Raw genomic sequence first — 23,276 nt, forward strand, 5'->3', positions numbered from 1 at the left:
GTTCTGAAATTTTAAGATTGGGATATACATACATGAATATATTTTTTGTCATTAAAACGTATCTTTCAAATTTTGGCTTTTCTGTCAGATACTGATAAATGTAACCTTTGCTGCTCAATGCCATGTTGCATCTCCATTCTTGTAGGAATTGATCCTGTTTGTATCTGGCCTACCTTAGCAACCAGTGATGTCGTATTACAAGTGATAGGGTTACAGAATATGTGTGTTAGTCCACAGTTATATAATATAGTTTTAATCCATTCTAGACAGAACCTCATGATTCCTTTCAACAAAGTGATAAATCTTTTACAAAAGTTTCTTATCACACGTAGGTTTTGCGATGTTATGCCAGAATTTTATTTCACGTTTTGAGAGGTTCCCTGTCTATTTCCCCATGAACCATAAAATTGGTGTTGATGCACTTATCCAGTAGCCATTTAAAAAAAAAATAATCACGTTCAATAATTTGTAAATTTTCGTATCCGAATATTTCCGAACCATATAACAAGATAGGTGATACCATAGAATCAAAAGCCGAGATAAGGCAATCGAGAGGTAACTTTCCTGCTCTCTTTAGGAGACAGAACATAGCTTTCTTGGCATTAAAGGCAATACATGCAGATTTAACTGCGCTTATCATCCTTCGATTTCTATGGAATTTGTTGTCAAGGTAAACATAGCTATCTATCTCGAGGTGTTTTCCACCAAACATGAACTAGAGTTTACTTTGTTTAGCCGGGCCACTGCCAAATATAATAAGTTTTGTTTTTGAAATCTAGTTTCCATTTAGTGCAGTATATTCTAAACGAATCAAGGGTTTTCTGTAAATCGGCGGGGCATCTACTAAATAAGACTGTATCATCAACATACAGTAAAATTATAATTTTTGTTGTAATACCATCACCATGATTGTAATCACACCGTGACACAAATTTTCACAATGACAGTTGTGTTCCAATAGAGATTTCTCGAGGTCATTTATGTACAGTGAAAAAAGTAATGGAGATAAATTTCATCCTTGTCTAACTCCGGAAAGGCTAGGGAAAAAATCTAATATGATTAAATACTGCTGTACGAGTATTAATGAGAATGAGAAATTTTCCTCTGATGACACTTTTCAACAGTTTGTGTAAAAGTCCCAAACTCCATTCTTTGTCAAAACCCTTGGTGAAATCTTTAAAGGTACAATACTACTTTTGTTTGCTATGCTTAAGGCTCTGCATCCACATATTGATGATAACGATGTTGTCTACTCCTGAGAAGTATTTCTCAAATCCAGCATGCACGGGAGACAGGATGTTTTTGTTATCAGTCAAACATGACAATCGTGTATTAAATTTTAGTATACTAGTAAAACAGTTTCCCCAAGCAACTCAAAATTGTGATCTAGATTTGTAAGAGTTTGGGTCTAGCGGGTTACCTTTCTTTTTAAATACAGGCTTGATCACACCAGTTAGACATGCATCTGGTATGTTTCCGGTAGTAAACACGACATTAAAGTAATCAAGATATACGGGTGTTAATAATTCTTAGGAGTTTACATTATATACTCATGTACAAGGAGATCTATACCAAAAGCTTTGTTATTTTTCAGACTTTTTACAGCTTTGCGCATTTCTTCTCTGTGATATCACTATGGAGCATTTCATCATCGTGCATAGTAGCATTTGGATATTCTTCATCAATAAATGTGTTTTCATTCATATCTTTATTTATATCACAGTGTTCATAAAATGTTTCTATATCTGGCTGAATGTTATTCACCTCACTCTTATTCTTGTTTAAGAGCGTTACAAAATTCACGTGGACTTTGTTTTCAATTTATTCTAAAAAAAATGCATAAATGGTTTCAATGTTTCTTGATATGTTTGTCCAAGCATTTCCTTAATATTGCTTAATAATAGTGTTAGTTTCCTTATTTTTCTTAGCTTTACGGAAATAGTTCCTTCGTTTTTTACATTCGTGACCGAACCAAAGTTTTTGCTTTCTCTTAGTTCTCACCCCGGATGTTGCACATGCAGCCTTCGACTAGGACATGTGCGATTTCGTTTGCTATCTCACTCATGGTGGTTGGGACAGCGACTTCCAATTTGCGACCTTGCTAATTTGACAAGACAATCAACCCGGTCTCTATCGATATTATCAAAGTATATCTGGCTTTTAGTATTCTCAAATCTTTTGGGCTTAGGTTTACAACCCGAGTTATTTTCCCACGTTTCTGTTATGTGGTTTTGACTTTGTGAACATTTTAATTGATCTACAGAAAACTTTATTGGGCAGTGTAATCTGAAAATAATGAGCAGTAACTTTTGATTTAAAACAAATATATTTAGTCATATACTAAAGGAGTACAAACGAAGATGAAACGTAACTATTGTGACATGTCTTTCTTATGACTAATGTCCATTGTTTTACCAAGCTGTATCTGAAGGTGACAACAGGTCGAACGTTACAGGACAGTGCCACATGCTTGTCTCGGAGATATGACGTATGCAGAGTTGCTGTTTCGCAACTGAATCTATGAACTCATGTCAGCAATGAAGACTCGCGTTAGGTTTAAAGAAGGCTGTGTTAAACACAGAGAACCCCATACACTCATATGCACAGAAAATAGTAATTGTCATGGTGGTCGTGTTCCCATGTGTCGCCTTATAATAACGTAGATTTTGTTATTATTGGAGCATATAATTCAAAATTCTACTCATTTACTTTGAAGATTTGAAGAAAAAGTCTACTGAAAGGAGAGCCGGTTGTTCCAGCTGTTTTCGTGGATATGCAACCTGCAGTACAGAAGGTATCAGCTATGAGGGGATGATAATGTGTACAATTTGAATGTTTTTTTTCAAAGAGTTCATCAACACAGTAATTAAAATTGTTTCTCAATAATTAGTGCTGCACGTTTGTATCACCAACATGCTGAAAATATTCAACATATTTTCATGTAAATGACCATTGGTGCCGAACTGTGGAACGGGGGAATCTGCCCACCTGTGATCTTATTGTAGTTATAACGTCAGGCTACATGTATAGTAGACAGTCGAATGTATTATTATTCAGAACCAAATATCGTTACTATCGTTACTGTCGACGGGAAACCATTTGGTTGTGAGCAACCTCACATTTTTTTCAACCTCATGAAAGTGATATCTGTCAACTCTGAATCTGACAACACTTCCGACATACTATAATTCGCCAATCAGCGTCCTACATTCTGATATAACATATACAAATAATTTAAAAGCATAATCGAACCTGAGAAGTATCTCACTCTTTTAACAGATAGTAAACAATGTAACATGTTGCTGAGACTGAGAACGGTGTTGTTAAGTTTGAAAGTTAACGAAGGGAGATGGTCGAGGATTGATTTCAGTTTATGTTCTCTTTGTAATCTTGGGAAAGAAGATGAATATAATTTTTCTTAATATGTAACTCCTATAATCCACCTCTATCTGCCTGAAATGTATTGCAATAATCCGAATATCTATAAATAAAGAACGTTTCTGTCTTCGAACGATGTAAGGTTATTAAGAAACTTATGTAAATATATATGTCAAAGTTATGAAGTGAGACAATGTTTTGCAAACACAAGAATATATTCTATGACAAAAGTTACGTATGAATTCATGTACCACTGTAATATGTGTGTATGCACTTAACTATATATGAGCCAGTGGCTTTCATGCGACCTGACTGGAATTCTTGATACGAGTGAACAAAGAATTCAGACCAGCAATCTGAGTTCTGACCTCCAAATTGAATAATACGTACCAGTTCAAAATGTTAATTAAGATTATATTAGTATGGGTATTGTAAACACCCTGTTGTTTCTGAGCGCCATAGAATTTGTATGGACTGTTTGTGTTCTGGGCGGCTTTTCTTTTGTACAAATCGAAATTTCCGGATCGAGGTGGCACAGAAATATGGCTGACATCTAATTGATTCAAATACCAACTTCTCTTTCATTTCGATTGGGTTGTCAAATTCGGCACCGAGTTGACGCTACTTCCTATTCTAATGCCCTCAGCCCTTCACGCAGAGGTATCGCATCAGAGTGAAGATCTGACTTCATTCAGATTTATGTTCTAAGACTTTATCAAGTTGATATGAAACGGAGATGCCGTTTGAAAGAGAAGGAAATGTAGAGATGTGACTAAGTTGTGTACATGGTTAAAAGACTGGTCAATCTGTGAAGAGATATGGTCCATATCATAGAAGTAAACCACGGGTAATTTCAGTTGGCAACAAATTAATATCACACACATCTTTGCCCTCAAATTTCAAGTGGAAGTACGGCTGCATCCGTGGTCTAGTGATAGAGCGTCCGCCCGGCCAGCGGAATGTCCGGGGTTCGATCCCCGGCCTCACCATACCCGTGCTTGTGGGTTTCATCAAAGTTGGACCTTTCTCCTCTTACTCACCTTATAGTTTATGTACAATGTTATCTCGAACCCATAAGCTATCCATGTTATACATGCATGTGTAGCCATGCACCAGCTCAGATTCTCCACCGGCTGGTGAGCAGCGCTATTTACTTTTTATAGGTGTATTTTGTTGTTTGTCTTTGGTCTTCGGCGTTACATATATTGACATACTGTATGAAGTTGTGTGATACAGGCAGACATTTTACTCAATACAAGGCCTCCGGCCCATAACACATTCAGCGCGAATGATTTATACGACCTAGATTACATTGATATTAGGTTTATACTTTTCCATTTGATATAAGTATGATGCATTTTACATATACGACCCGTGTTACGACCTGTAAAAGAATTATTGAATGAAAGGTGTACGGCTCTTTAAAGAGCTTAATAAGAGTGGGTGAATGTTTGTGTTAAACATCGCATTCAAGATTATTTCACTGACACATTGACGTGCAGGCACGTGTGTCTGTGGCTGTTGTAATAGTCCAGACTTATGTCGGTTTTATAGTGCTAGCCCACGGAGATCCATAGTCTGCCATACAGATCCTGAAACATATATATCCAATACAGCCCATGCAAATCTATAATAGTTGGTAAGTCTAGATTAGTGCAGTTTCAGGTGAAAATGAAGAGAGTCACAGGCCTCCTTTTCATTAAAATATATTTTATCAAGATAACGTTTTTCCCGTTTTTTTTTTTATTTCAGAGACTAGATGTTTGTCTATGAGACACTATGCCGCAGTGGAACTTTGATACCCAACTCACACACATTATAATGACTCTGATCTGACCAGTTCTTGTTTTATCACCTTAATGCCGAGCGCCAGGCAGTTTATGTCAATGTCTTTTGTATGACGGCGCAATGGTAACGAGCTTAGAGATATTCTTTATCCCAATGTATTGTGTACAGACAAGTAAAACATGCATGCCTGTACGCCTTTGAGAGCCATAGTGTACCACAAGATTATAATATTAATAGTTAGTGGAGATTTATTATGATTATGAAAAGGACCTGTCGCTTTTATTTAAATTGATCAGTGACCAAACAAATACTGTTCTTGGTTATTTAGGCTCAACTTGTAAGCATGTCTATATTTAGAAATTCCATGTCTTGCAAACACCATAGTTTTCAAAGCCTTCAATTAATACAGGACTCGTTTTATGGGTGTAGCTGATGGAGTATGAGAAAGAGATGACATATTTGTCTGATTTTTAACGCCGTACCCAGCAAAGGTCCGGCCTGATGACGGCGGCCTGTAAGTAATTGAGTCTGGACCACATATACAGTGATTGACATCATGAGCATCGATCCACGCTGTCGGGGTACGATGGCACGTTATCAACTGAATCACCGAGCTTGACCATACGTTCCATTTGGTCGCCTCTTACGACCAGCATGGATTTCTGGGGGACGTATTTAAACTCACCATGGTGGGGCTGAAATATTTCCAATTAACTGTGAAAAGTAACAATCAGTTACAATCAAACACCATTTTGTCGAAGTTGGTTGAAGGAACTTACGTAAATGCTTCGAGTTATCCGAAGTTCGACACAACCGGTAATAATGAATAAAGAATGAATACAATAAAGGGACAATGATTCCACTTCGAGACAACTGTAAGTTCAACACATCAAAGTTTGACTCAACGATGTTTGTAATTTAATAATAACCGAGTCTAAAGTAGTGAACATTTAATGGGTGTATGTGTCAAAATTATTATATTACTATGATGTCTCGCTGTGCAGAGTTGCGTCCCTCGGACACACCAGAAACCTATGATTGTGGGTTCGAATCCCGATTTGCCCCGATTCTGTTTCTAGGTTTGTCAGCACCATATCCGTGCTAGCGGGTTTCACCGAAGTGGTAAACGTCTGAGACCTGCATCACTTCGGGCTTTCCTCCCACATTAAGCTGATATAACGGGAATACTGTTAAAAGGGGCGTTAAACCCAACTCACTCACTCACTACTATGATGTCATTAAACATTACGCCAACAATAATGCCTTTATTACGTCATCAATGGTGTTTGAATTTCATCAACCCGTGCTCGTGGATAAACTTATCATGCATCACCTTAAGCTTCCCTTCCACGTCAGGCTGAAATACAGTTCATTCACTACATTAAATCAGCTCACTCACTACCGCCTGTTTTAGCAAGTATACTAACATTATCACAGAGGCGGCTATGACCCATTGCCCGATAAAAGAGTCCAAATGCAAGGACAACGTGACCTAGCCCCAGTTCAGTAAGTATATACATATATATGGTGAGAACCATTTTCTTCACCTCGAAACTATGACTGAGGACACGATCTTCAGAAACATTACAGTGACTGTCCGTTTTTATGTGTATTTAATGCCAGGCCATGTCAATATTTCATGTACAATGAATGTGTATTCGAATAAAGATGAACGATCGTTGCTTTTCGTTTTGTCTTCAGTCCAACTTTTTGTTCTCTCTCCGTAAACCGGACTTTATTACCGGTCCCAACCGAGTCCAAATTTTCCATACAAACACTGAAAAAGCCGAGACACCTCATCATAGGCTCGGCAGCTACTCGTCATATATCGCCACATAAAGAAACATCATTAAGGTTACACATACATGGAGGTAACCGGGGACCATCGAATGGGTTTGGAAAACAGGGCTCGTGTGCATGTGCAGCAAACACACTTTGGCAATCACTACTTATAGATTTACTTGTGTGATGCGATTGTCTCGCATCTATAAAGAATGGGACATTCAGGAAACCTGGTTCCATCACCACTCTCTATTTGTCCATGACAATGACTAAATAAAAGCGACAAAAATTATATAAGAAATATCTGTTAAAAGCAGAGTCCGTTGCATATTTCCGGCTCTATCATAAACATGTGTTTATGAATCACTACATCTTGGTGATGATACCACGGAGCACCCGTCACAAACACATGCAAAGGCACAGAAACATCTTTTGGCGTACTAGGGAAGCCGAAGTAGGAAATTGCATCGGATATCATTTTGGTCATGTAACTGTCAAATTTGGAAATGATCTTCACATGTCAGCAATACAGTAAACTACGGTTATAACGAACTCAAATGGACTACTAATTTTAGTTCGTTATAACCGTAGTTCGTTATAAGCATATATACAACATCTATACCACAAATGTCCGGGACCAAAAATTAACTTAGTAATATTCGTCAGTTCTTTATAAGCGTGTTCGTTATATACGTATTTTACTGTAATAAGTTTTGAAAGCCTTCAGCTACTTAAGCCTTGAAACAGAACATATAGATGTGATCTATAAGTATCGTTTTGGCCCACGAGCTAAGCAGTTTAAACACCGTTGTGAATTTGAGGATGCTTTAGGTGTGGATTTGGTGCATTATAAATATACACATTATTTTTTTATTTGAGAGAACTTATGGATGTAAACTTCTTTCTCATAAATATTTCAGCAAATATGTATCCCAATATTAAGTTAAATATAGGTATTAACAGTACAGATATATTGTAAACAATTCCACTAGGGTCATAAGTCTCATACATGTAGTGACTTTAACATAATTTTCCCTCGACGTTTGAAATATTGGCCGTTTCAAATATCTTTGCCTTTAATTTTGTTTTCCTCATGTAAAAAGTGTGAAACGTGCAGAGGTTACTTTCTAGTCATATGAACATAGTTCCATAACAATATGTCAAAAAGACAACAATGGCATTTCTTAGCAGGCCAAAAGGTCACGTCCCTTGTCAGTGAAAGCACATTAACTGCACAATGCTAATGCATAGCGTATAAGTTCAGTAATCTATGGTTATAACGAACTCAAATGGACTACTAATTTTAGTTCGTTATAACCGTAGTTCGTTATAAGCATAATATTATATACAACATCTATACAGCAAATGGCCGTGAATAAAAAATAAGTTCGTAATATCCGTCAGTTCGTTATAAGCGTGTTCGTTATAAACGTATTCTTCTGTATAAATACTTACAGTGCTGCATGATCTGTGACTTTAAAGAGGTCCTGCTTAATCGATTGATGGGGGAAGATGGAGAGCCATGATGGGAACGACGACAGACCAGCATCACACAGTGGACATGGCACGGCATGCATTTTACTAACAAGGATGGATTAAGAATTTCCAAACAGTTACAAAACATGTACCTTTCGCACCATTATGCACATGCGACGTGGTTGAAGAGGAAAACAAACTGCAATGTTGATTCAACTGTCGTAAAAATAACTGGCGTGTGGGATCAATTGTTATAAAGATAACGCTAATTGTACTTTGCGTGACTCACAGTGATGAGCGTGTTTGAGGCCAGCGATTACTTAAATTGACATTCCAAAGCAGGTAATTGATGACATTCCAGCACTGGGAATTACACAGAACACATTTTCAAGTTTAATTGCGCTTTAATGTCTGCGTGTCAAGCAACAGAACCAGTCAATGTATACTACTCAACATTTCTTAAGGATCACATCTTCGACAAAGGAAGACTATATTGGTCCTTAGCAAATGTTGTGTAGTATAGTGTAGATGTATGAATACTTTTGAAATTAGTTTTACGTTCACAATGTAGCTTTGTTTCTGGTGCATCGTCCATTATCCAGGGTATTCCATCTCCACCGAGAAGTATAACGTTAACGTTCGGTTCCATACCTTCTACTTGAATCTGATTCGATTCGAGTGACTTCTAACATTATTTCTGCAATATCACTGCAGTGGGCTCTTCACACATTGTATCCATGTGATGAATCCAATAGGCTGTCCCACCTCCCCGAAAATCAATTGATAGTTGGGGGTAACCCAGGTTCCTACTGGGTGACAAGCAATAGATAGTAGGGGGCGTATTCCAAACTTGGTTCCTACTGGGTGACAAGCAATAGATAGATAGGGGCGTATTCTAACCCAGGTTTCCGCGGGGTGACAAGCAATAGATAGCTGGGGGCGTATTCTAACCCAGGTTCCCTCGGGGTGACAAGCAATAGATAGCTGGGGGCGTATTCTAACCCAAGTTCCCTCGGGTGACAAGCAACAGATAGTTGGGGGCGTATTCTAACCCAAGTTCCCTCGGGGTGACAAGCAATAGATAGTAGGGGGCGTATTCCAACCTTGGTTCCTACTGGGTGACAAGCAATAGATAGTTGGGGGCGTATTCTAACCCAGGTTCCCTCGGGGTGGCAAACAAAAGATAGTGGGGGGCGTATTCTAACCCAGGTTCCTACTGGGTGACAAGCAATAGATAGTTGGGGGCGTATTATAACCCAGGTTCCTTCGGTGTGACAAGCAATAGATAGCTCGGGGCGTATTCTAAACCAGGTACCTACGGGGTGACAAGGAATAGATACTTGGGTGCGTATTCTAACTCAGGTTCCTACTGGGTGACAAGCAATATATAGTTGGTTGCTTATTCTAACCCATGCTTGCCGTAAGAAGCGACTATGCTTGTCGTAAGAGGTGACTAACGGGATCGGGTGTTCAGACTCGCTGACTTGGTTGATGCATGTCATGGTACACAATTTGCGTAGATCGATGCTCATGACATCAACCACTGGATTGTCTGGTCCAGAATCGACTGTTCACAGAACACCATCATTAAGCTGGAATATTGCTGAGTACGGCAACAAACAAGCAACTCTTTGACCATTTGGATATTAATGTACCCTATGTCTGTATTACAACATCTTCCCGATGCAAGAATGTACACTAGCCTATATCAAAATCTAGTCTCAACCCACGCCATGTCAAGCCTACTGTTCTGTGCAATATACGAGAGGGCTATTGCACATATAGATAATCCAATCAGAGAAATCAACATCTATTGTTTCAAAAACTAGGTCATTGCTATAACCATCGCCTATAGAATTTGCGCTGAAAGTATTCTAAAAATTGAGCTAAGACAATTTCGAAGTGGTTCAAACTTTTTAATCAACTCGCTCAGGTATAGTGTAAACGTAATGGGTTTTTTAACTCAAACGATTGAATGCTAATAGCAGTGACTGAGATGCAGCGAAGTTTGGGACGATCCCACTCTGAGCGTTTCATATTGCTGCGGTGTGCAGTTTTGTTTAAACTGTCTTGTCTCACTGGTCTGTAGAATCTGATGCACTTCCAGAACGCAGGTCAGACATTGATAAACATAACAGAATGCATGACGGTCACACCTAAATAACAAATACACCGAATTCGAAACGATACACCGATATTCCGATGCATCGCGATACTTGACCCACGATACGACATACGATAAACGTGGGCCCATATATCGATACGCCACGATACGGAACGCAAATCTCAAGTACAGCGTTTCCTCGCTATTGTGCCTTTCAATAAACCGCTAACTTGGTTATAGCGTGCGGTAACGCATGGCTCCCCAAAACGTACTTACTTTTGTAATAAGCTCAGGTTTTACACTAACAGATGTTTTTCCCCATCTCAAAAAACATTATCAGCTGATCACCGCAAGCACATGACACCGGAAATACCAGTCATCAAAACAGAACTGAAGTACGCAATTCAATACCATCATTGTACTATCTTGTTATTAAAACGTATTATTTGTATATCTGGACATGTGTTTGTAATATATTTTATTAATTTATTCAAAATTTCATCTAATATTGTTTTCATTCAGTTAGATGAAATCATGTGTGAAGAGATACAGCAACCACGGTCAGATTACCGCTTTTGACGAATTGAAACGAACTTTAGTTGCTAAAGAATGGATACATATATTAAAAATGCCATTCTTTGACTCGTTAAAAGTCATATTTGTGGCAATTTGGCTAATATATGTCAACATAACATTTCCGCAATCGAAATACCTGTCGCGCGGGAAGTTCCCACGGTGACCGGTCAAATTGTTCCATACGTAAAAATATCCTGCAACAGCAATCACCAGTGCCAAAATGCTACGCTTGTGGTTTTTTATAATTTTAAATACATATATAGTAAATGCTGCGGATAGAGGTGCAAATATCAAAGGGCAAGTAGGACTACTTTCAGCGTTTATAAACAAACATGGCGTGGCCCTTGTCATTCGGCGATCGTTGACTTACCCAAACATGGGCACTGCTCATTGGTGATTTCAGTGCAAATACGTAGTAAGGCCTTTGCGTTTTGTAGATCATTAAAACAAGCCCCTAACTTGTCAGGAAGCTCTTCTGGCCCGGGACAAGATCCAAACGACGGTTCGATGGCAACTAGCTGGGAGAACACAGATGACTTTGAACATCGACATTTTGAATCCGAATGGCTGATGGCTTCAGATGCGAAATATCAAATATATTTGAAATATATGGGGTCCCGTGATATTATTTTTTTCGATTGGTATCATCCACATGGCAATACATACTACTCACATTTTGATAGGGATATATCTTTATTTTTTATTCATTCCATGTATTATGTCATTAGTCATAACAATTAGATGTAATAGTGCGAAGTGTCTCAATATCCTTATCAAATGTTGAGCTGTATAAATACCGTCAGGTTTCGCAATTGATTTTGAGAAACATTTAATACAACAGGACATATAGTTTTCAAACCTTAAAACAATAAAACAGATGATGTGTATTGATTTAGCAAAAGTTTATATAACTTTTTTTTGTACTTACACTGACCCCGGAGTACTTACTAGGCAGTTATGTATATTATAACATTTGGGATGGTTGATCAAGGACATGCTACGGTTATTGTCAATTGTAATTAAATATGAAAACTATGGGGTTGTTTGCAGATAAGACAGGGTTTTACCCAATCTCTCACTGATGATAATGATTGGACTGCAAGAAGACATCCAATACTGGCTCACATGTTCCATCCACCTTCTTAACAATCAGGGGAAAGATTGTCAAGTAAGACTTGTTATTATCTATGACAAGACTCTCATCATAGTTAAAATGGCAAACATAAATGTACAACTTATGTTTTTAGATATCACACAGTGTGTTTAAAGAAGGTACAGATATACGTAACTAATGTTCATCATTGCCTTACAATGCACGCCGTCTGAAGACGCGTTTACCGTTTTGTCTAAATGCTCTTCTGGAACCTATCAGTCATGGATTGAGTTGCACCATATTGCATAACATGGTATCATAACAGATGGTATCAAAACTATTTTTAATGTTTCATAAACACATGTTTATGACATAATAAATATGACAAGGTCGTGTCTACTTTTTTAATCTGAGACAATTTGTTGTGATTGGGAACCCCTGAGTGACCAATCAGAATCGAGTATTCCTGTATGTTTCTTGCACTGGCGTCATGCTGTACACCCACTTGTAGGACCAAAGTGGTCATTGTCTGAGACCTACATCACTTCGGGATTTTCTCCCACATCAAACGGACACACGGTGATGTTTCTGTTACCAACATTGCAGTCATCATTGATATTATCACGGCAACCTGGTCCAAGTAAATTAGTACGAGAAGCGTACAATAAGCTTTGCAACTTCAATATAAGACCAAGTCGCAGAATATCTTTTGCACTTTTATTTTTCAATATCATTCCCATTCACCTCACTACCGTTTGTTCTCCAAGCTTTTTATAGAAATCCGCAGATTTTCCCACCAACCACTCCTCTGTGGCAGACTTCTTGTCCTCGTCATTCTGGAAGCGTCTTACACGTAGGGCAGATTTCATTTGCCGGAACAGGAAATAGTTACTGGGGGCTAAGTCTAGGTTCGAACAGTTAAATCGCCCACTCTTCAGCCCAGACATAGCCCCCAGTGACTATTTCCAGTTCCTGTGGTTGTCCGGACCAGACAATCCAGTGATTGATATCATAAACATCGAACCAAGCAATTGGGACTCGACATGCAACAACCAAGTCAGTGAGCCTGACCACCCGATCCCGTTAGTCGCCTTTTACGACAAGCATAGTCGCCTTTTACGGCAAGCATGGGTTGCTGAAGACCTATTCTATACCGGATCTTCACGGGGGTTTTTGTTTTCAGGAGAACGTTTGTAAATCCCTCAACAAAATTCCGTTTGGTAAAATTATGTCTGCAACGGAAAGGTCGTCTGTTTGGTGTTAGAGGTGGTTGTGTGATATTCATAATGGAATCCTTGTCATTTAGTGAAATGAGGTTGCCACAATCCGAATAAGAGGCGAATGCAATTAATATAATTTAAAGGATTAAAAGGTCGGTATCGATTTTTAATGTATGCAATACTGCTAATACTTCCAATCATGACTACATTTCTCTTTTGAATATTTCAGACAATGTCAAAGTAATGTGTGATGATTTTATAAGTCATAGTCCATTGTGGGAGCTTAGTAATTTGATGTGGCTGTGGCCATGGATACATTTTTCTTGATGATGATTCTGTGACCCGGTGTGACTTGTCCTGGATTTTGACCATTGTCAGCCCACAGCTGGCTCCACATTGTCACTGGAAAGTGCACTTCCCCGATTCCTTTGGCAGTGATCATAATCCCACATTTACCAACCATTAACTTGAACCAATAGTAGAACTGGGAGAAACAGCTCAGTGGTGGACTTTCTCTACAACTGACTCTGCTTAAACTGGTTTGTGCTGTAAACTTCTGAAGACAAAGAGCAATTTCAGAACTTCTTTATTTCTAATATTGTTGACGCTGCCAATATATTCATTAGCAGCGGTTCTCGTGAACGTCCTCTCAAGCCGCATGGTTGTTGGTGGGTGGATGCATGTTACTGGAGCAAAACGTATGTCTTGGGCTTAATACACCAGTTAAATAAAAATACACCTCTTTATCTAGTATGGAGAAAAGTAAAAAAGATTTCTGGGAGGTCATGTTCATGTTCGTGCTAGTCCATCTGTTGGTAAAGTCACACCAGCAACAACAAATATTGTCAAGTGTATGGTCTCGCACAGTCATTTATAAAGGTATCAAGTACATGTAATACTAATTCAGACTTTCTTGTCTATTAAAAGTTTATTTGGGAATATGAATATACTGGTTGAAACATCTCATTTACGGTTGTGGAAAAGGTCAGGTACTTGTGACACTGTGTTTTTCGACAATCTCTCTATCTTGTACAGAATTGGTGTGTGTATAGGGGCTTTAAGATCTGAGCGTCTAAATCATCTACTATTACTCCTCATAATTCAAAACTAATCTTCGGTGGAACTGATTTGGAGTTTGTGGACAGAATCAAACTCCTGGGTATCTGGTTTGATAAGAGGTTCACCTGGAACCACAAATGGATTATTGGACTCTAAGTGCAAATTAAGTCCTGAACCGTCTGAGATGTATTTTCAGTACCAGATTGGAATTGTTTATTATTCTTAAATAGATCCCTCATCAGATCTCGACTGGATTTCGATTGTCTAGGCTATGGATCTGCATAGACCACACAAAAGAAAAGACTAGATGTTCTTCAGTCAAAAGCCATAAGAATATGAACTAGAGTGTTGAGAACACCTCTGTTGAGGCTTTACAAGTTGAATCGGGTGAAATACTTTTAGATATGAACTGTTAGAAGTCAGATATATGTTAACATTGAAATCACTTGGGCTAAAAGAACCTACGTCAACTGTGTTGTGTGATTGTGTTTAGTACTTTCAAGATCCTTGGAAAGATGGTATGGGGCCTTATTGGAGAATTGAATTCCATCGTAATGCAGTGACATTGATATAGATGGTATTACTGATCTACCTGAAAAACCGCTATGGCTGCTTGACAATCAGTTTATATTGTCTTGATGTCTTGGATCAAATTAACAAAACCGAGCCAGCACCACGTGTTAAAGGCAAAGGCGAGGAACATACCCGAAGTATGTGGATAAATGCCATGCAGATTTACACGTGTATCTAAGTGCTCATTGTCCGGTAGTGTTGGTGCTGTTCAAAGTGTGTGCGCCTATGCAATTAAGCTAAACACAAACTTTAGCTAACGTGCACCACATGCTGCTCAGACCCGAGAGGATGCAGGGAAGAAAACGTCTTCAGCAACCCACTAGCACTAGCCAGAAAAGGCGACAATGCTTGTCGTGGGAGGCGTCTAACGGGACCGGATGGTCAGGCACGCTGACTTGGTTGATGCATGTCATTGAATCCCAATTGCATGGATCGATGCTCATGATATCAATCACTTAATTGTTTGGTCCAGACTCGAATATTTACAGACCGCCGTCATATAGCCGGAATATTGCTGAGTGCAGCGTTAAGCAACAATCAATCAAACAAACAACATGCTGTGCATGCATGATGTGAAATGTCATTGTGATTAGATGTTGCATTCAGATGCTACGTAATTGTACACTTCATCGACAGCTACATTCGACTCACAGGGTTCCTTCAGTTTTTTCGGTAGTAAAGATAATTAATTGTATGTTTACAAGTCACTTTGATGCACTTATATTTTCCTGAATAAAATGTTGCTTAAAATATAAGGTGAAGAGGTATCTTGAACCAGGTGTGACGATAGTGATTTTTCGGAAATAGCGAGATGGACAGCCAGTCAGATAGATAAAGTAACAGATTGAGTATTATAGATCCATAGAATTTCGATTGCATACACGTTAACTAAAAGTACAACAGACATATGCTATGACTAACCGACGTGTAGTAGAAAGTTATCAATAACAAGTGTGCCCAACGTCATGTGTGCAGTGTTTTACGTGTCAGATAGGCAACAACTGCGTGGGTTGCACATGGTCCTGGTATCCGCGCAAACCTTTTAATATTCCAAACAAACCCCACAAGTTATTCACTTACCTTCATAGCACGTTCCATTCCAAAGTGTATTTTCTCGACTGTGGGATAAGTACCTTCAAACGAGTGGGTTGCAATGAGACCTGTTCATGGCAGGCACCTAGACAAGATCAGCTCATTACATTAATTGCAATACGCAATAGATTCATATATGCTCCTGTTATCCATAGAGAATTCCGTACAATAACAGGGAGGCGAATTTCAACATCTACCGTTCAAACCGTCTGCAGCCTGCTTGAAAGCAAGGCGAACTTTTAAGTGTGTGACCCTAACAGGTCACCATAGGCGGCAAAGATTGGGGTGGACAAGGCAACACCAGGGATGGGCTGCGTGCCAATGACGTTACGTCATGTTTCCAGACGAACCAAGGATTTGCCTCCGATTCTCAGATGGTAGAAAGTATTCATCATGTCCTTTATGTTTTGTATGTTCAACGACATATTTATATCAAACACATTCGCGGATTGGATATCGTGTAGTAAGCTGTGGTACTGTAAATCCCCATAACCCCTAGCGAGGCGGCCAAGTTTTCATTGGCTGCTTACAACACTGAATAGCCCGTGTTTTCAACAGTTGTAATAATATTGTTATACTGAAATATGATGGTCAAATTTTCTCTTAAACGTAACTTTGTATTTAAATGACGTGCTTGTAGCTTCGTCAATTAAAACTTGTTCTCGTCCCTATATAGCCGAAATAATGCCAACGCGACGTTAAATTTTAACTCATTCTCTTTCAGATTGTCAACTCTCCTCAAAAGACAATTTATTCGTTACGTTTCCACGGTTTGAGGCTGTTTTTCGCATTTCATAACTCAAGCTGCTGGACGCTTTTTTGGATTTGGAACCTTTGGTTGAATTAAGAGGTTTTATGTGCGCTGTATATGGAGATCGGTTTAAGTATGTTTTAAGGCAATACTTAAATGGTTTTTTATGGGTCTCACGCTTAATTGAAAAAAAATGCATTGCCAAATGTTTGACAATATTTTAGGAAGGTTCCCGGGCCTGACTTTTCATGGTGTGAAAACAAACCGCGCCATCGGGATAAGATGATGCCACGCCATGAACTAAGTCCTCAAGCCTGACAACCCGACCCATTCAGTCCCTTCTACGACCAGGACAGTTTGCTGGGGATCTGTTTTAACCTTGAATCTTCACGGGGACCTGATAATTTGAAACCTTATTGTGGTTCATCACTTAATAATTTACACGCAGATTACTACTAAGTTTGATACATCACATAGTCGGGTGTAACAATCATTTGTAATCCCCTGGTAGCCTATTAATAATTTGGAACTGTTTGTTTTGTTTTTTGTTGTTTAACGCCGCAGATATATTACGGCGGTCTGTAAATGATCAAGTCTGGACCAGACAATCCAGTGATTAATGTCATGAGTATCGATCTACGCAATTGGGATCGATGACATGCATCATCCATGTCAGCGAGCCTGACCACCCGATACCGTTAGTCGCCTCTTACGACAAGCATAGTCGCCTTTTACAGCAAGCATGGGTCGCTGAATTTGGAATTGATCCAAATTGCACATCGGCTATGATGCCTTTGCATATCGGTCATGGTGGCTGTAATATCCATGCTACGATGTCAAGGACGTAGAGTTAATATTACACAAATCGATTGGTTTCGTATGCACCGTCTGCTGCATTTTATGATAATGAATTTAATACCACATTCAATTATTCAATCTAAATGCAGGGACAAGGTGGTGCGAGCGTGAAGTTCTCACCAATCAATATTACCTCTTCTTATTGTTGCATCTGTTACCATCCCTATGGTGTTGACATTTGTAACAACACCTTAACATGACTGCATAGATAAGGCAGAAACGTTTACAATTTCAAACTTCACTGAATATCAATTGCTACCACAATCAAATGCATTATAACCCCATATGTCTGGCCGTCAGCAACCCTTGTATACAGAACCACGCTATCCTGCTGTGTTCCTCAGTCAGACTCGGTGAAGATACAAGAAGAAAACTATTGTGGCATTGGCGTGTTATATAAAGTGAGAGAAATCAATGTCCAGAGTGGGAGTTGATGTGCCAGAATGTAGCAAGTATGCGGTATGGTGTGTCATATGTGCCGTTACTCTTGGTTTCCATCTTAACGCATACAGAAAGGCAATGGAAGACAGGACCACCCGGGTTATCGAAACTGTATGGCTTTTCTGGGCCTTCCATTTTGTAGTGAGTATGTTTGCCTCGATAAGTGAAGTGTGGATACATGCAAGTTAGGTATGAAAGTATTTCACCCAAACCTCACTGAATAGATCGTTCAACATAATCGCTGAGAACATTATCGTTGTTGAAAAATGAGATAAGTATCACTTTCGTTCCATCACTTTGCAATACAGTTTAGGCATAAGATCCTTCTTTTGTCAATATTTTTGAAGTCAGGTTTACCATGTGGTGCAATTAAGATATAATGGAAGCAAATCAACAAAACTATAGGCCTCGTCACGAAATATCGCAATTATTTATTAGTAAGGTAGCTGCATTTGTGCTAATACTCATAAAGTGAAAACAAGTATAACATAACATACATAATAACAAGAGTTGCAAAGTGCGCTTTTAGAGAAATATCAACTTTGCTTGACGCAAAAGCAGTATCTCTTTGAAATATTCGTAGAAAATGCATACTCGCTTGTACCTCCGAAGTTGTCGCTCCATCATCGTGGATCGTTGGTCATAATATATCAATCGCCTGTTTTTTCTGACCCAGATTAGATTATTTACCGACCGCCGTATTTATAGCTGAAGTTGAATGCGGCGTTAAAGAACAAGCAAGCAAACAAACAAACACAAAAATAAATCCACATGGTTTTATCAGTTATGGGACATACAACGTAAGTACACTTTGAAAACATGTATAACGGACCCGTGAACATCCGGGGTAGAAAAGATTCTTCAGCAACCCATGCTTGCCGTAAAAGGCGACTGTGCTTGTCGTAAGAGGCGATTAACGGGATCGGGTGGTCAGGCCCGCTGACTTTGTTGATGCATGTCATCGATCCCAATTGCGGATCGATGCTCATGATGTCAATCTCTGGATTGTCAGGTCCAGACTCGATTATTTACAGACCGCCGTCATGTAGTTGGCGTTAAACAACAAACAAACAAAACATGTATAACGTACCTGTGAAGAGAACCAATTATGATGGGACGTGTTTGTGGTTTGATGTGAAATGCAGATACATGGTCGACATGTGGAAGACATTTCCAAATTTGACGCATCAGTGACAAAAATGATGTCTGATGCTATTTTGACTTGTACCATATGTTCCCGAGTCTTTGCAGGTGAACAAATGACTTGCCTTTGCATGTGTTTGTGACCGGTGCCACCGACGGGATAGGATACGCTGACCTTTTCGCAAACACCTAGTGTCGTCACTACTTGTGATTCATAAACACAATGTCATGCGTCTGATACAGTGGGAATCATACTATCGTCTCTGCTTATACAGAGATTTCTATTAAATATGGAAAGGGTTTGTCGCTTTATTTATGGATATTTCAGCAACTGGCAACTTGACCCATGCCTAAAATCTTCTGTATGAGTTACTTGTATATTGGGAATTCTGTTGTGTTTTATCATTTTTTAGGGCTTTGTGAACGGCATCCTTGGACCAACCCTTCTAGATCTCCAGGAGCGTGTCCATTCGAGCATGGAGCAGATGAGTTACATCTTCTTTGTTCGTGGAGCAGGGTTCGTTGTCGGGGTACTCATAGCCTACCTCCTTGAACAGTGCATGTGTGTGCGAGGCTTATTCTCACATGTTCTCTCTTCACTGGTTGCCTGGTACAGTTTGCAGTTCCGTATGGCACCGTCTTTTACTGTCTTGCCGTGGTATTCTTTATGATGGGCGTTGTTGCAGGAATGGTTAACAATGGTAAGAATGTGTAATTTTACCATAACGCGTTCATTGATTTCTGAAGGAAAGTAGACCAAATCACAAACTAATTGTTAAATGAGTGAGTGAGTGAGTGAGTGAGTGAGTGAGTTGGGTTTAAATCCGCTCCTAACAGTATACAGCTTAATGTTGGAGGAAAGCACGAGGTAATTCATGGGAATTTTGCTGAGAAACCTAGAAACAACTTTGCACAGTTGCGGCGCATAAGACGACTTGGCCACCCGTGCCCCCTCCTAAACTGTTATTTTTTTATATCAATGTTAATCCGAGTAGGACACTTATTACACAGACACGATCAAGATGCACGTTTAACCTGATGTATGTAGGATGTAACATTTGTATTGTATAACAAGTAACTTAAAAGGTTCACCGAAATTGTTTGATACGTCCAAATGTAGGTATCTTAGTTGGCCAGAACACACAATGTACAAAACCGCACACAACCATAAAAAGCCATTAAGATATATATACCTTTGCCAAATACCAAATAAAACAATGATTGCGAACCCTTAATCACCATACTGTTACCAAGTTGAGGTATGAATTGTTCATGTATTAGTTTTCATACATGATTTTATATTTTGTAACTTTCATATGTTCTGCCCCCTCTAAAATGAACCTTTATTTTTACACCTCTGTTATATTGAAGCATATTGTCGCTTAAACCTTGTGATGATTACTTTAGCTTAAAATAAGCAAGACACTTATGCTTAAGTTATTTTCCTTATTTCAGTAACCATGACAATATGCAACAAACTGTGGCCGGAGAAGAAAGGTGTCCCTTTCCAGTTCGTTGTAGTTGGAGGGGGAATTGGTTCCTTCCTTGCGCCCTTCTTGGCCACACCCTTCCTCGCCCACACCGACTCTTCCGATGACGACTTCCTAATAGCGAATACCATCACTGCAGACCAACTCCAACCTCATGTAGATGGAAAACAGTCACACTCTCTCGTTCACCAGTCACGCGTTCAGTATGCGTACATAATCGCTGGTTTGTTCTGTGTTCCCCCAGTGTTTGCGTTTGCGTATTATCATCGGAAACGCTCATCTGATCCACTTATAAACTATGAAAAAATTCAACAAACAGCTAAACAATTTTATTCTGTGAGAACATACGCATTTATCGCTCTTCTTTGTTTTTATCACATACCAGTACGTGGCATTATACTTGCTTACGGTGACCTTTTGACCCCTTATGGCGTTAACATTGACCTTCATCTTTCTAAGTTTCGCATGGCAATAATGACGTCGATATTTTGGGGATGCTTCCTTTTAGGAAAAATACTAAATCTCCTCTTGTCAGACTATCTTTCAAATTTCGTCCTCATTTGTCTAAATGTCACTGGTCTGGTTTTTGCTTGTATCATTCTTTCAGCAGCAGGCAACAATCATGAGGTGGTGCTGTGGATGGGAACGGCGGCTTTAGGAGTATGTACGTCCTCCTATTTTCCTATGGTTCTAGCATGGAGCGCTGACTATGTACAGCTAACAGGCGGGATAATTACTTTGACGTTAATGGCAAACAACATCGGGTGTTTTGTAATCCCTTTTGCAGCGGGTCAATTATTCATACTTTATTCTCCATATTTTCTCATGTACTTCATAACTGTAATTGTAGCATACGAGATACTTCTGTTTCTGTTCTTGGTTATATGTTCCAACGGCCTGGGCACGAATTAAGTTCAATGTTTTCCCTGAATGTTTTGGAAATATGGAAAACAATTCAATACACTGAATCATATATGGATTCTGTGGTTGAATAGCACCCCAGTAAACAAAAGAGACAAAACGCTCTCCATAATAATAAGAAGCTTTGAAAGCAGATCCATTGAACGGACCCGACTATAACAAGCATGTGCTTATGAATCACTATTAAATAGTGATAATACCAGGCGTTCGCGAACAATGTGAGTGTATCTTGTACCAACGGTGGCACCGCTCACATACACACTCAAAGGCAAGTCAACTGTATTTCTTCTCTTAAAAAAGACGATGGGACACATGGTACAAGTAAAAATACGGCTTGTGTCGGACATCTTTCTTGTTGGATCAAATTTGGATAAGTATGTTCTCCACCTGTCCACCATAAAGCTTTTTGAAAGCATTACTATGGCCTCGATAATTGTAACCGTGATCAAACAACGTTTGAGCATGATTGTAGCTCAGACGTTGTGAAATGTAGACACCAAAGGCAGATTGCTCGAATATAGGGCAAGTTCAAGTCATCCCTCTTGTCATAACATTTTGTGGATAGCTATTGTCACACTGAGTCTGAGCTGTTTTATTTCTAGTTCAAGATGTTAGTCAGTGGAAGAGAATTGGATATTTGTTCACCATTTCATATATTGTTTATTCAGTAAACTTCAGATGCTTGTCATAAGGGGCGAGTAAATGGATCGGGTCATCAGACTAGGTGAATTTGTTGTTTATCAAGACAATAGAGCACGATTGAAGCATCTCTTGAGCTCATTTCAATGCTTCGATGATTACAACTATTGGTCGTCAATCAGAATAACAATCTTGAAAAGGAACAGTCTCAGAAATAGACACAAGGTAAGGAGACAATTTTATACATTTGCTGACTAAAGACAGGACACGTGCATGTAACTACGACTTGAATGATTAAACACACATGGTATGCGAATATTGAAACCACGGCAACGATGCAGCATGAATTGTATGTGCTGGTAAATATGTCGTGTGGGTCACTGCTGCCCACAGGGAATGATTATATGAGCGTTTCAAACAATCTTGTTCATTCTTTTCGCTTCCCAGTGTGAGGGTAATTCTTGTGAGTGAGTGAGTTTGGTTTAACGCCGCTTTTAACAGTATTCCAGTTATATCGCGGCGTGTACGTCCGCTTAATGTGGGAGGAAAGCCCGAAGTGATGCAAATATCAGACGTTTACCACTTCGGTGAAACCCACGAGCACGGGTATGGTGCTGACAAATCTAGAAACATAATCGGGGCAAACCGGGATTCGAACCCACAATCATAGATTTCTGGCATGTCCAAGGGACGCAACTCTGCACAGCGAATCGCGGCGCCTGAGACGACTGGGCCACCCGTGCCCCCGGTAATTCTTGTATCAACGTTGCCAGACAAGTGTGTGCTACGAGAGTAATGCTTACTGACGAGTGGCAAATATGATTTAAGAAAACCAACAAATGTTGGTCTATATGTTTCTTTACGAACTTTATTAGCTTTATATATACAATAA

At 39.2% G+C, this 23,276-nt stretch overlaps 1 protein-coding gene and 1 pseudogene across 1 annotated transcript in view; one reads left to right on the forward strand and one right to left on the reverse strand.

The window, feature by feature from the left end:
• The window catches only part of LOC139463808 (sodium-dependent glucose transporter 1A-like), a 53,637-nt gene extending 37,458 nt beyond the window's left edge, over positions 1 to 16,179 (reverse strand). The window contains exon 1 of the mRNA XM_071245172.1: positions 16,130 to 16,179. The gene's annotated coding sequence lies outside the window, so the exon portion shown is untranslated. The remainder of the gene's footprint in view (positions 1 to 16,129) is intronic.
• Positions 16,180 to 18,195: 2,016 nt separating this feature from the next.
• On the forward strand, positions 18,196 to 22,007 carry LOC139463826 (sodium-dependent glucose transporter 1-like; annotated as a pseudogene).
• Positions 22,008 to 23,276: the final 1,269 nt, after the last annotated feature.

This window comes from Haliotis cracherodii, unplaced genomic scaffold, assembly GCF_022045235.1.
Source record: "Haliotis cracherodii isolate W230 unplaced genomic scaffold, xgHalCrac1.p SCAF_1, whole genome shotgun sequence".
NCBI classification, from domain to species: Eukaryota; Metazoa; Mollusca; class Gastropoda; order Lepetellida; family Haliotidae; genus Haliotis; species Haliotis cracherodii.